This window comes from Hoplias malabaricus, chromosome 14 (assembly GCF_029633855.1).
Source record: "Hoplias malabaricus isolate fHopMal1 chromosome 14, fHopMal1.hap1, whole genome shotgun sequence".
Classification (NCBI taxonomy): domain Eukaryota; kingdom Metazoa; phylum Chordata; class Actinopteri; order Characiformes; family Erythrinidae; genus Hoplias; species Hoplias malabaricus.
This window is the reverse complement of record NC_089813.1, coordinates 25,083,028-25,095,232: the sequence shown is the minus strand read 5'-3', so window position 1 is coordinate 25,095,232 and position 12,205 is coordinate 25,083,028. Positions and strand designations below refer to the sequence as shown.

General features: G+C 48.0%; 23 non-coding genes across 23 annotated transcripts; 12 read left to right on the top strand and 11 right to left on the bottom strand.

Moving 5' to 3' along the window:
• Positions 1-16: 16 nt before the first annotated feature.
• trnaw-cca (transfer RNA tryptophan (anticodon CCA)) lies at positions 17-88 on the bottom strand. Its single transcript has one exon. It is a non-coding gene; the product is annotated as a tRNA-Trp (tRNA).
• Positions 89-741: 653 nt separating this feature from the next.
• On the top strand, positions 742-814 carry trnak-uuu (transfer RNA lysine (anticodon UUU)). The gene has a single exon. It is a non-coding gene; the product is annotated as a tRNA-Lys (tRNA).
• A 421-nt stretch (positions 815-1,235) lies between these two features.
• trnaw-cca (transfer RNA tryptophan (anticodon CCA)) lies at positions 1,236-1,307 on the bottom strand. The gene has a single exon. It is a non-coding gene; the product is annotated as a tRNA-Trp (tRNA).
• Positions 1,308-1,964: 657 nt separating this feature from the next.
• trnaw-cca (transfer RNA tryptophan (anticodon CCA)) lies at positions 1,965-2,036 on the bottom strand. The gene has a single exon. It is a non-coding gene; the product is annotated as a tRNA-Trp (tRNA).
• A 652-nt stretch (positions 2,037-2,688) lies between these two features.
• Positions 2,689-2,761, top strand: trnak-uuu (transfer RNA lysine (anticodon UUU)). The gene has a single exon. It is a non-coding gene; the product is annotated as a tRNA-Lys (tRNA).
• Positions 2,762-3,182: 421 nt separating this feature from the next.
• Positions 3,183-3,254, bottom strand: trnaw-cca (transfer RNA tryptophan (anticodon CCA)). The gene has a single exon. It is a non-coding gene; the product is annotated as a tRNA-Trp (tRNA).
• Positions 3,255-3,907: 653 nt separating this feature from the next.
• On the top strand, positions 3,908-3,980 carry trnak-uuu (transfer RNA lysine (anticodon UUU)). Its single transcript has one exon. It is a non-coding gene; the product is annotated as a tRNA-Lys (tRNA).
• A 421-nt stretch (positions 3,981-4,401) lies between these two features.
• trnaw-cca (transfer RNA tryptophan (anticodon CCA)) lies at positions 4,402-4,473 on the bottom strand. Its single transcript has one exon. It is a non-coding gene; the product is annotated as a tRNA-Trp (tRNA).
• Positions 4,474-4,636: 163 nt separating this feature from the next.
• trnak-uuu (transfer RNA lysine (anticodon UUU)) lies at positions 4,637-4,709 on the top strand. Its single transcript has one exon. It is a non-coding gene; the product is annotated as a tRNA-Lys (tRNA).
• A 421-nt stretch (positions 4,710-5,130) lies between these two features.
• On the bottom strand, positions 5,131-5,202 carry trnaw-cca (transfer RNA tryptophan (anticodon CCA)). The gene has a single exon. It is a non-coding gene; the product is annotated as a tRNA-Trp (tRNA).
• Positions 5,203-5,897: 695 nt separating this feature from the next.
• trnaw-cca (transfer RNA tryptophan (anticodon CCA)) lies at positions 5,898-5,969 on the bottom strand. Its single transcript has one exon. It is a non-coding gene; the product is annotated as a tRNA-Trp (tRNA).
• A 163-nt stretch (positions 5,970-6,132) lies between these two features.
• trnak-uuu (transfer RNA lysine (anticodon UUU)) lies at positions 6,133-6,205 on the top strand. Its single transcript has one exon. It is a non-coding gene; the product is annotated as a tRNA-Lys (tRNA).
• A 417-nt stretch (positions 6,206-6,622) lies between these two features.
• On the top strand, positions 6,623-6,695 carry trnak-uuu (transfer RNA lysine (anticodon UUU)). Its single transcript has one exon. It is a non-coding gene; the product is annotated as a tRNA-Lys (tRNA).
• A 421-nt stretch (positions 6,696-7,116) lies between these two features.
• trnaw-cca (transfer RNA tryptophan (anticodon CCA)) lies at positions 7,117-7,188 on the bottom strand. The gene has a single exon. It is a non-coding gene; the product is annotated as a tRNA-Trp (tRNA).
• Positions 7,189-7,351: 163 nt separating this feature from the next.
• On the top strand, positions 7,352-7,424 carry trnak-uuu (transfer RNA lysine (anticodon UUU)). Its single transcript has one exon. It is a non-coding gene; the product is annotated as a tRNA-Lys (tRNA).
• A 417-nt stretch (positions 7,425-7,841) lies between these two features.
• Positions 7,842-7,914, top strand: trnak-uuu (transfer RNA lysine (anticodon UUU)). The gene has a single exon. It is a non-coding gene; the product is annotated as a tRNA-Lys (tRNA).
• A 421-nt stretch (positions 7,915-8,335) lies between these two features.
• Positions 8,336-8,407, bottom strand: trnaw-cca (transfer RNA tryptophan (anticodon CCA)). Its single transcript has one exon. It is a non-coding gene; the product is annotated as a tRNA-Trp (tRNA).
• An 892-nt stretch (positions 8,408-9,299) lies between these two features.
• Positions 9,300-9,372, top strand: trnak-uuu (transfer RNA lysine (anticodon UUU)). The gene has a single exon. It is a non-coding gene; the product is annotated as a tRNA-Lys (tRNA).
• Positions 9,373-9,789: 417 nt separating this feature from the next.
• trnak-uuu (transfer RNA lysine (anticodon UUU)) lies at positions 9,790-9,862 on the top strand. The gene has a single exon. It is a non-coding gene; the product is annotated as a tRNA-Lys (tRNA).
• A 421-nt stretch (positions 9,863-10,283) lies between these two features.
• trnaw-cca (transfer RNA tryptophan (anticodon CCA)) lies at positions 10,284-10,355 on the bottom strand. Its single transcript has one exon. It is a non-coding gene; the product is annotated as a tRNA-Trp (tRNA).
• Positions 10,356-11,247: 892 nt separating this feature from the next.
• trnak-uuu (transfer RNA lysine (anticodon UUU)) lies at positions 11,248-11,320 on the top strand. Its single transcript has one exon. It is a non-coding gene; the product is annotated as a tRNA-Lys (tRNA).
• Positions 11,321-11,741: 421 nt separating this feature from the next.
• On the bottom strand, positions 11,742-11,813 carry trnaw-cca (transfer RNA tryptophan (anticodon CCA)). The gene has a single exon. It is a non-coding gene; the product is annotated as a tRNA-Trp (tRNA).
• Positions 11,814-11,976: 163 nt separating this feature from the next.
• On the top strand, positions 11,977-12,049 carry trnak-uuu (transfer RNA lysine (anticodon UUU)). Its single transcript has one exon. It is a non-coding gene; the product is annotated as a tRNA-Lys (tRNA).
• Positions 12,050-12,205: the final 156 nt, after the last annotated feature.

Genomic DNA, 12,205 nt, shown 5'->3' with positions numbered 1-12,205 from the left:
ACATGAGCCAAACGCTTGACCCCGACGTGATTTGAACACACAACCTTCTGATCTGGAGTCAGACGCGCTACCGTTGCGCCACGAGGTCTTGAGGATGGCTCCCCATCCTTTGTTTTTCAGAACTGAATTCACAGCGATGAAGTCCTCATCACGAGCAAAATGTTCAAAACGTACTGCCGGTGCGAGTCCCATTGACGCCAAGTTGGCAAGGAAATTGACCCTCGGTCGTCTACCAGAGGACCTTGAGCAGAGCCCGGATAGCTCAGTCGGTAGAGCGTCAGACTTTTAATCTGAGGATCCAATGTTCAAGTCCCTGTTCGGGCGAGCGATCAAAACCTTTGTCCCCACAATTATGAAAGCACTGTAAGTGCCTGTCGGCTGTGTGTTTGTTTAACTTCTGACAACATGACGAAAAGTGCGCTGCAAAAGTTTCCTTGCAAGGAGCGTCTTTCTAGGCACATGACCAACAAGACGTGAGTTGAAATGCGTTACAGTTGTTGCCAGGCTTACGTGCTCCATCTTGAGAAAGCAAGTGTGAAACATGCAGTGCATGTCACTGTTTACTTGACAGAAATATACATCATCCTCTTGCTGATCTGTGAACGAAATAAAAGGCTCAGCTGAAGAAGAGTTCTGAGCTGTATGATGAACACGGGCAGAAGTCCTCAAGAGCTGGAGTTGATAGTAAAAAGTTGGCAAAGAAATTGACACTCGGTCGTCTACCAGAGGACCTCGAGCAGAGCCCGGATAGCTCAGTCGGTAGAGCATCAGACTTTTAATCTGAGGGTCCAGGGTTCAAGTCCCTGTTCGGGCGAGCGATCAAAACCTTTGTCCCCACAATTATGAAAGCACTGTAAGTGCCTGTCGGCTGTGTGTTTGTTTAACTTCTGACAACATGACGAAAAGTGCGCTGCAAAAGTTTCCTTGCGAGGAGCGTCTTTCTAGGCACATGACCAACAAGACGTGAGTTGAAATGCGTTACAGTTGTTGCCAGGCTTATGTGCTCCATCTTGAGAAAGCAAGTGTGAAACATGCAGTGCATGTCACTGTTTACTTGACAGAAATATACATCATCCTCTTGCTGATCTGTGAACGAAATAAAAGGCTCAGCTGAAGAAGAGTTCTGAGCTGTATGATGAACACGGGCAGAAGTCCTCAAGAGCTGGAGTTGATAGTAAAAAGAGAGAAAGGCAAGGGCACAGGAAGGGGAGCCAAACCCACATGAGCCAAACGCTTGACCCCGACGTGATTTGAACACACAACCTTCTGATCTGGAGTCAGACGCGCTACCGTTGCGCCACGAGGTCTTGAGGATGGCTCCCCATCCTTTGTTTTTCAGAACTGAATTCACAGCGATGAAGTCCTCATCACGAGCAAAATGTTCAAAACGTACTGCCGGTGCGAGTCCCATTGACGCCAAGTTGGCAAGGAAATTGACCCTCGGTCGTCTACCAGAGGACCTTGAGCAGAGCCCGGATAGCTCAGTCGGTAGAGCGTCAGACTTTTAATCTGAGGATCCAATGTTCAAGTCCCTGTTCGGGCGAGCGATCAAAACCTTTGTCCCCACAATTATGAAAGCACTGTAAGTGCCTGTCGGCTGTGTGTTTGTTTAACTTCTGACAACATGACGAAAAGTGCGCTGCAAAAGTTTCCTTGCAAGGAGCGTCTTTCTAGGCACATGACCAACAAGACGTGAGTTGAAATGCGTTACAGTTGTTGCCAGGCTTACGTGCTCCATCTTGAGAAAGCAAGTGTGAAACATGCAGTGCATGTCACTGTTTACTTGACAGAAATATACATCATCCTCTTGCTGATCTGTGAACGAAATAAAAGGCTCAGCTGAAGAAGAGTTCTGAGCTGTATGATGAACACGGGCAGAAGTCCTCAAGAGCTGGAGTTGATAGTAAAAAGAGAGAAAGGCAAGGCCACAGGAAGGGGAGCCAAACCCACATGAGCCACACGCTTGACCACGACGTGATTTGAACACGCAACCTTCTGATCTGGAGTCAGACGCGCTACCGTTGCGCCACGAGGTCTTGAGGATGGCTCCCCATCCTTTGGTTTTCAGAACTGAATTCACAGCGACGAAGTCCTCATCACGAGCAAAATGTTCAGAACGTACTGCCGGTGCGAGTCCCGTTGACGCCAAGTTGGCAAAGAAATTGACACTCGGTCGTCTACCAAAGGACCTTGAGCAGAGCCCGGATAGCTCAGTCGGTAGAGCGTCAGACTTTTAATCTGAGGATCCAATGTTCAAGTCCCTGTTCGGCGAGCGATCAAAACCTTTGTCCCCACAATTATGAAAGCACTGTAAGTGCCTGTCGGCTGTGTGTTTGTTTAACTTCTGACAACATGACGAAAAGTGCGCTGCAAAAGTTTCCTTGCGAGAAGCGTCTTTCTAGGCACATGACCAACAAGACGTGAGTTGAAATGCGTTACAGTTGTTGCCAGGCTTATGTGCTCCATCTTGAGAAAGCAAGTGTGAAACATGCAGTGCATGTCACTGTTTACTTGACAGAAATATACATCATCCTCTTGCTGATCTGTGAACGAAATAAAAGGCTCAGCTGAAGAAGAGTTCTGAGCTGTATGATGAACACGGGCAGAAGTCCTCAAGAGCTGGAGTTGATAGTAAAAAGTTGGCAAAGAAATTGACACTCGGTCGTCTACCAGAGGACCTCGAGCAGAGCCCGGATAGCTCAGTCGGTAGAGCATCAGACTTTTAATCTGAGGGTCCAGGGTTCAAGTCCCTGTTCGGGCGAGCGATCAAAACCTTTGTCCCCACAATTATGAAAGCACTGTAAGTGCCTGTCGGCTGTGTGTTTGTTTAACTTCTGACAACATGACGAAAAGTGCGCTGCAAAAGTTTCCTTGCGAGGAGCGTCTTTCTAGGCACATGACCAACAAGACGTGAGTTGAAATGCGTTACAGTTGTTGCCAGGCTTACGTGCTCCATCTTGAGAAAGCAAGTGTGAAACATGCAGTGCATGTCACTGTTTACTTGACAGAAATATACATCATCCTCTTGCTGATCTGTGAACGAAATAAAAGGCTCAGCTGAAGAAGAGTTCTGAGCTGTATGATGAACACGGGCAGAAGTCCTCAAGAGCTGGAGTTGATAGTAAAAAGAGAGAAAGGCAAGGCCACAGGAAGGGGAGCCAAACCCACATGAGCCACACGCTTGACCCCGACGTGATTTGAACACGCAACCTTCTGATCTGGAGTCAGACGCGCTACCGTTGCGCCACGAGGTCTTGAGGATGGCTCCCCATCCTTTGGTTTTCAGAACTGAATTCACAGCGACGAAGTCCTCATCACGAGCAAAATGTTCAGAACGTACTGCCGGTGCGAGTCCCGTTGACGCCAAGTTGGCAAAGAAATTGACACTCGGTCGTCTACCAGAGGACCTCGAGCAGAGCCCGGTTAGCTCAGTCGGTAGAGCATCAGACTTTTAATCTGAGGGTCCAGGGTTCAAGTCCCTGTTCGGGCGAGCGATCAAAACCTTTGTCCCCACAATTATGAAAGCACTGTAAGTGCCTGTCGGCTGTGTGTTTGTTTAACTTCTGACAACATGACGAAAAGTGCGCTGCAAAAGTTTCCTTGCGAGAAGCGTCTTTCTAGGCACATGACCAACAAGACGTGAGTTGAAATGCGTTACAGTTGTTGCCAGGCTTATGTGCTCCATCTTGAGAAAGCAAGTGTGAAACATGCAGTGCATGTCACTGTTTACTTGACAGAAATATACATCATCCTCTTGCTGATCTGTGAACGAAATAAAAGGCTCAGCTGAAGAAGAGTTCTGAGCTGTATGATGAACACGGGCAGAAGTCCTCAAGAGCTGGAGTTGATAGTAAAAAGTTGGCAAAGAAATTGACACTCGGTCGTCTACCAGAGGACCTCGAGCAGAGCCCGGATAGCTCAGTCGGTAGAGCATCAGACTTTTAATCTGAGGGTCCAGGGTTCAAGTCCCTGTTCGGGCGAGCGATCAAAACCTTTGTCCCCACAATTATGAAAGCACTGTAAGTGCCTGTTGGCTGTGTGTTTGTTTAACTTCTGACAACATGACGAAAAGTGCGCTGCAAAAGTTTCCTTGCGAGGAGCGTCTTTCTAGGCACATGACCAACAAGACGTGAGTTGAAATGCGTTACAGTTGTTGCCAGGCTTATGTGCTCCATCTTGAGAAAGCAAGTGTGAAACATGCAGTGCATGTCACTGTTTACTTGACAGAAATATACATCATCCTCTTGCTGATCTGTGAACGAAATAAAAGGCTCAGCTGAAGAAGAGTTCTGAGCTGTATGATGAACACGGGCAGAAGTCCTCAAGAGCTGGAGTTGATAGTAAAAAGAGAGAAAGGCAAGGCCACAGGAAGGGGAGCCAAACCCACATGAGCCAAACGCTTGACCCCGACGTGATTTGAACACGCAACCTTCTGATCTGGAGTCAGACGCGCTACCGTTGCGCCACGAGGTCTTGAGGATGGCTCCCCATCCTTTGTTTTTCAGAACTGAATTCACAGCGATGAAGTCCTCATCACGAGCAAAATGTTCAAAACGTACTGCCGGTGCGAGTCCCATTGACGCCAAGTTGGCAAGGAAATTGACCCTCGGTCGTCTACCAGAGGACCTTGAGCAGAGCCCGGATAGCTCAGTCGGTAGAGCATCAGACTTTTAATCTGAGGGTCCAGGGTTCAAGTCCCTGTTCGGGCGAGCGATCAAAACCTTTGTCCCCACAATTATGAAAGCACTGTAAGTGCCTGTCGGCTGTGTGTTTGTTTAAGTTCTGACAACATGACGAAAAGTGCGCTGCAAAAGTTTCCTTGCGAGGAGCGTCTTTCTAGGCACATGACCAACAAGACGTGAGTTGAAATGCGTTACAGTTGTTGACAGGCTTATGTGCTCCATCTTGAGAAAGCAAGTGTGAAACATGCAGTGCATGTCACTGTTTACTTGACAGAAATATACATCATCCTCTTGCTGATCTGTGAACGAAATAAAAGGCTCAGCTGAAGAAGAGTTCTGAGCTGTATGATGAACACGGGCAGAAGTCCTCAAGAGCTGGAGTTGATAGTAAAAAGAGAGAAAGGCAAGGCCACAGGAAGGGGAGCCAAACCCACATGAGCCAAACGCTTGACCCCGACGTGATTTGAACACGCAACCTTCTGATCTGGAGTCAGACGCGCTACCGTTGCGCCACGAGGTCTTGAGGATGGCTCCCCATCCTTTGTTTTTCAGAACTGAATTCACAGCGATGAAGTCCTCATCACGAGCAAAATGTTCAAAACATGACCAACAAGACGTGAGTTGAAATGCGTTACAGTTGTTGCCAGGCTTACGTGCTCCATCTTGAGAAAGCAAGTGTGAAACATGCAGTGCATGTCACTGTTTACTTGACAGAAATATACATCATCCTCTTGCTGATCTGTGAACGAAATAAAAGGCTCAGCTGAAGAAGAGTTCTGAGCTGTATGATGAACACGGGCAGAAGTCCTCAAGAGCTGGAGTTGATAGTAAAAAGTTGGCAAAGAAATTGACACTCGGTCGTCTACCAGAGGACCTCGAGCAGAGCCCGGATAGCTCAGTTTCCTTGCGAGGAGCGTCTTTCTAGGCACATGACCAACAAGACGTGAGTTGAAATGCGTTACAGTTGTTGACAGGCTTATGTGCTCCATCTTGAGAAAGCAAGTGTGAAACATGCAGTGCATGTCACTGTTTACTTGACAGAAATATACATCATCCTCTTGCTGATCTGTGAACGAAATAAAAGGCTCAGCTGAAGAAGAGTTCTGAGCTGTATGATGAACACGGGCAGAAGTCCTCAAGAGCTGGAGTTGATAGTAAAAAGAGAGAAAGGCAAGGCCACAGGAAGGGGAGCCAAACCCACATGAGCCAAACGCTTGACCCCGACGTGATTTGAACACGCAACCTTCTGATCTGGAGTCAGACGCGCTACCGTTGCGCCACGAGGTCTTGAGGATGGCTCCCCATCCTTTGTTTTTCAGAACTGAATTCACAGCGATGAAGTCCTCATCACGAGCAAAATGTTCAAAACGTACTGCCGGTGCGAGTCCCATTGACGCCAAGTTGGCAAGGAAATTGACCCTCGGTCGTCTACCAGAGGACCTTGAGCAGAGCCCGGATAGCTCAGTCGGTAGAGCGTCAGACTTTTAATCTGAGGATCCAGGGTTCAAGTCCCTGTTCGGGCGAGCGATCAAAACCTTTGTCCCCACAATTATGAAAGCACTGTAAGTGCCTGTCGGCTGTGTGTTTGTTTAACTTCTGACAACATGACGAAAAGTGCGCTGCAAAAGTTTCCTTGCGAGAAGCGTCTTTCTAGGCACATGACCAACAAGACGTGAGTTGAAATGCGTTACAGTTGTTGCCAGGCTTATGTGCTCCATCTTGAGAAAGCAAGTGTGAAACATGCAGTGCATGTCACTGTTTACTTGACAGAAATATACATCATCCTCTTGCTGATCTGTGAACGAAATAAAAGGCTCAGCTGAAGAAGAGTTCTGAGCTGTATGATGAACACGGGCAGAAGTCCTCAAGAGCTGGAGTTGATAGTAAAAAGTTGGCAAAGAAATTGACACTCGGTCGTCTACCAGAGGACCTCGAGCAGAGCCCGGATAGCTCAGTCGGTAGAGCATCAGACTTTTAATCTGAGGGTCCAGGGTTCAAGTCCCTGTTCGGGCGAGCGATCAAAACCTTTGTCCCCACAATTATGAAAGCACTGTAAGTGCCTGTCGGCTGTGTGTTTGTTTAACTTCTGACAACATGACGAAAAGTGCGCTGCAAAAGTTTCCTTGCGAGGAGCGTCTTTCTAGGCACATGACCAACAAGACGTGAGTTGAAATGCGTTACAGTTGTTGCCAGGCTTATGTGCTCCATCTTGAGAAAGCAAGTGTGAAACATGCAGTGCATGTCACTGTTTACTTGACAGAAATATACATCATCCTCTTGCTGATCTGTGAACGAAATAAAAGGCTCAGCTGAAGAAGAGTTCTGAGCTGTATGATGAACACGGGCAGAAGTCCTCAAGAGCTGGAGTTGATAGTAAAAAGAGAGAAAGGCAAGGCCACAGGAAGGGGAGCCAAACCCACATGAGCCAAACGCTTGACCCCGACGTGATTTGAACACGCAACCTTCTGATCTGGAGTCAGACGCGCTACCGTTGCGCCACGAGGTCTTGAGGATGGCTCCCCATCCTTTGTTTTTCAGAACTGAATTCACAGCGATGAAGTCCTCATCACGAGCAAAATGTTCAAAACGTACTGCCGGTGCGAGTCCCATTGACGCCAAGTTGGCAAGGAAATTGACCCTCGGTCGTCTACCAGAGGACCTTGAGCAGAGCCCGGATAGCTCAGTCGGTAGAGCGTCAGACTTTTAATCTGAGGATCCAGGGTTCAAGTCCCTGTTCGGGCGAGCGATCAAAACCTTTGTCCCCACAATTATGAAAGCACTGTAAGTGCCTGTCGGCTGTGTGTTTGTTTAACTTCTGACAACATGACGAAAAGTGCGCTGCAAAAGTTTCCTTGCGAGAAGCGTCTTTCTAGGCACATGACCAACAAGACGTGAGTTGAAATGCGTTACAGTTGTTGCCAGGCTTATGTGCTCCATCTTGAGAAAGCAAGTGTGAAACATGCAGTGCATGTCACTGTTTACTTGACAGAAATATACATCATCCTCTTGCTGATCTGTGAACGAAATAAAAGGCTCAGCTGAAGAAGAGTTCTGAGCTGTATGATGAACACGGGCAGAAGTCCTCAAGAGCTGGAGTTGATAGTAAAAAGTTGGCAAAGAAATTGACACTCGGTCGTCTACCAGAGGACCTCGAGCAGAGCCCGGATAGCTCAGTCGGTAGAGCATCAGACTTTTAATCTGAGGGTCCAGGGTTCAAGTCCCTGTTCGGGCGAGCGATCAAAACCTTTGTCCCCACAATTATGAAAGCACTGTAAGTGCCTGTCGGCTGTGTGTTTGTTTAACTTCTGACAACATGACGAAAAGTGCGCTGCAAAAGTTTCCTTGCGAGGAGCGTCTTTCTAGGCACATGACCAACAAGACGTGAGTTGAAATGCGTTACAGTTGTTGCCAGGCTTACGTGCTCCATCTTGAGAAAGCAAGTGTGAAACATGCAGTGCATGTCACTGTTTACTTGACAGAAATATACATCATCCTCTTGCTGATCTGTGAACGAAATAAAAGGCTCAGCTGAAGAAGAGTTCTGAGCTGTATGATGAACACGGGCAGAAGTCCTCAAGAGCTGGAGTTGATAGTAAAAAGAGAGAAAGGCAAGGCCACAGGAAGGGGAGCCAAACCCACATGAGCCACACGCTTGACCCCGACGTGATTTGAACACGCAACCTTCTGATCTGGAGTCAGACACGCTACCGTTGCGCCACGAGGTCTTGAGGATGGCTCCCCATCCTTTGGTTTTCAGAACTGAATTCACAGCGACGAAGTCCTCATCACGAGCAAAATGTTCAGAACGTACTGCCGGTGCGAGTCCCGTTGACGCCAAGTTGGCAAAGAAATTGACACTCGGTCGTCTACCAAAGGACCTTGAGCAGAGCCTGGATAGCTCAGTCGGTGGAGCGTCAGACTTTTAATCTGAGGATCCAATGTTCAAGTCCCTGTTCGGGCGAGCGATCAAAACCTTTGTCCCCACAATTATGAAAGCACTGTAAGTGCCTGTCGGCTGTGTGTTTGTTTAACTTCTGACAACATGACGAAAAGTGCGCTGCAAAAGTTTCCTTGCGAGGAGCGTCTTTCTAGGCACATGGCCAACAAGACGTGAGTTGAAATGCGTTACAGTTGTTGCCAGGCTTATGTGCTCCATCTTGAGAAAGCAAGTGTGAAACATGCAGTGCATGTCACTGTTTACTTGACAGAAATATACATCATCCTCTTGCTGATCTGTGAACGAAATAAAAGGCTCAGCTGAAGATGAGTTCTGAGCTGTATGATGAACACGGGCAGAAGTCCTCAAGAGCTGGAGTTGATAGTAAAAAGAGAGAAAGGCAAGGCCACAGGAAGGGGAGCCAAACCCACATGAGCCACACGCTTGACCCCGACATGAATTGAACACGTAACCTTCTGATCTGGAGTCAGACGCGCTACCGTTGGGCCACGAGGTCTTGAGGATGGCTCCCCATCCTTTGGTTTTCAGAACTGAAATCACAGCGACGAAGTCCTCATCACGAGCAAAATGTTCAAAACGTACTGCCGGTGCGAGTCCCATTGACGCCAAGTTGGCAAGGAAATTGACCCTCGGTCGTCTACCAGAGGACCTTGAGCAGAGCCCGGATAGCTCAGTCGGTAGAGCGTCAGACTTTTAATCTGAGGATCCAGGGTTCAAGTCCCTGTTCGGGCGAGCGATCAAAACCTTTGTCCCCACAATTATGAAAGCACTGTAAGTGCCTGTCGGCTGTGTGTTTGTTTAACTTCTGACAACATGACGAAAAGTGCGCTGCAAAAGTTTCCTTGCGAGAAGCGTCTTTCTAGGCACATGACCAACAAGACGTGAGTTGAAATGCGTTACAGTTGTTGCCAGGCTTATGTGCTCCATCTTGAGAAAGCAAGTGTGAAACATGCAGTGCATGTCACTGTTTACTTGACAGAAATATACATCATCCTCTTGCTGATCTGTGAACGAAATAAAAGGCTCAGCTGAAGAAGAGTTCTGAGCTGTATGATGAACACGGGCAGAAGTCCTCAAGAGCTGGAGTTGATAGTAAAAAGTTGGCAAAGAAATTGACACTCGGTCGTCTACCAGAGGACCTCGAGCAGAGCCCGGATAGCTCAGTCGGTAGAGCATCAGACTTTTAATCTGAGGGTCCAGGGTTCAAGTCCCTGTTCGGGCGAGCGATCAAAACCTTTGTCCCCACAATTATGAAAGCACTGTAAGTGCCTGTCGGCTGTGTGTTTGTTTAACTTCTGACAACATGACGAAAAGTGCGCTGCAAAAGTTTCCTTGCGAGGAGCGTCTTTCTAGGCACATGACCAACAAGACGTGAGTTGAAATGCGTTACAGTTGTTGCCAGGCTTACGTGCTCCATCTTGAGAAAGCAAGTGTGAAACATGCAGTGCATGTCACTGTTTACTTGACAGAAATATACATCATCCTCTTGCTGATCTGTGAACGAAATAAAAGGCTCAGCTGAAGAAGAGTTCTGAGCTGTATGATGAACACGGGCAGAAGTCCTCAAGAGCTGGAGTTGATAGTAAAAAGAGAGAAAGGCAAGGCCACAGGAAGGGGAGCCAAACCCACATGAGCCACACGCTTGACCCCGACGTGATTTGAACACGCAACCTTCTGATCTGGAGTCAGACACGCTACCGTTGCGCCACGAGGTCTTGAGGATGGCTCCCCATCCTTTGGTTTTCAGAACTGAATTCACAGCGACGAAGTCCTCATCACGAGCAAAATGTTCAGAACGTACTGCCGGTGCGAGTCCCGTTGACGCCAAGTTGGCAAAGAAATTGACACTCGGTCGTCTACCAAAGGACCTTGAGCAGAGCCTGGATAGCTCAGTCGGTGGAGCGTCAGACTTTTAATCTGAGGATCCAATGTTCAAGTCCCTGTTCGGGCGAGCGATCAAAACCTTTGTCCCCACAATTATGAAAGCACTGTAAGTGCCTGTCGGCTGTGTGTTTGTTTAACTTCTGACAACATGACGAAAAGTGCGCTGCAAAAGTTTCCTTGCGAGGAGCGTCTTTCTAGGCACATGGCCAACAAGACGTGAGTTGAAATGCGTTACAGTTGTTGCCAGGCTTATGTGCTCCATCTTGAGAAAGCAAGTGTGAAACATGCAGTGCATGTCACTGTTTACTTGACAGAAATATACATCATCCTCTTGCTGATCTGTGAACGAAATAAAAGGCTCAGCTGAAGATGAGTTCTGAGCTGTATGATGAACACGGGCAGAAGTCCTCAAGAGCTGGAGTTGATAGTAAAAAGAGAGAAAGGCAAGGCCACAGGAAGGGGAGCCAAACCCACATGAGCCACACGCTTGACCCCGACATGAATTGAACACGTAACCTTCTGATCTGGAGTCAGACGCGCTACCGTTGGGCCACGAGGTCTTGAGGATGGCTCCCCATCCTTTGGTTTTCAGAACTGAAATCACAGCGACGAAGTCCTCATCACGAGCAAAATGTTCAGAACGTACTGCCGGTGCGAGTCCCGTTGACGCCAAGTTGGCAAGGAAATTGACACTCGGTCGTCTACCAGAGGACCTTGAGCAGAGCCCGAATAGCTCAGTCGGTAGAGCATCAGACTTTTAATCTGAGGGTCCAGGGTTCAAGTCCCTGTTCGGGCGAGCGATCAAAACCTTTGTCCCCACAATTATGAAAGCACTGTAAGTGCCTGTCGGCTGTGTGTTTGTTTAAGTTCTTACAACATGACGAAAAGTGCGCTGCAAAAGTTTCCTTGCGAGGAGCGTCTTTCTAGGCACATGACCAACAAGACGTGAGTTGAAATGCGTTACAGTTGTTGCCAGGCTTATGTGCTCCATCTTGAGAAAGCAAGTGTGAAACATGCAGTGCATGTCACTGTTTACTTGACAGAAATATACATCATCCTCTTGCTGATCTGTGAACGAAATAAAAGGCTCAGCTGAAGAAGAGTTCTGAGCTGTATGATGAACACGGGCAGAAGTCCTCAAGAGCTGGAGTTGATAGTAAAAAGAGAGAAAGGCAAGGGCACAGGAAGGGGAGCCAAACCCACATGAGCCAAACGCTTGACCCCGACGTGATTTGAACACGCAACCTTCTGATCTGGAGTCAGACGCGCTACCGTTGCGCCACGAGGTCTTGAGGATGGCTCCCCATCCTTTGTTTTTCAGAACTGAATTCACAGCGATGAAGTCCTCATCACGAGCAAAATGTTCAAAACGTACTGCCGGTGCGAGTCCCATTGACGCCAAGTTGGCAAGGAAATTGACCCTCGGTCGTCTACCAGAGGACCTTGAGCAGAGCCCGGATAGCTCAGTCGGTAGAGCGTCAGACTTTTAATCTGAGGGTCCAGGGTTCAAGTCCCTGTTCGGGCGAGCGATCAAAACCTTTGTCCCCACAATTATGAAAGCACTGTAAGTGCCTGTCGGCTGTGTGTTTGTTTAACTTCTGACAACATGACGAAAAGTGCGCTGCAAAAGTTTCCTTGCGAGGAGCGTCTTTCTAGGCACATGACCAACAAGACGTGAGTT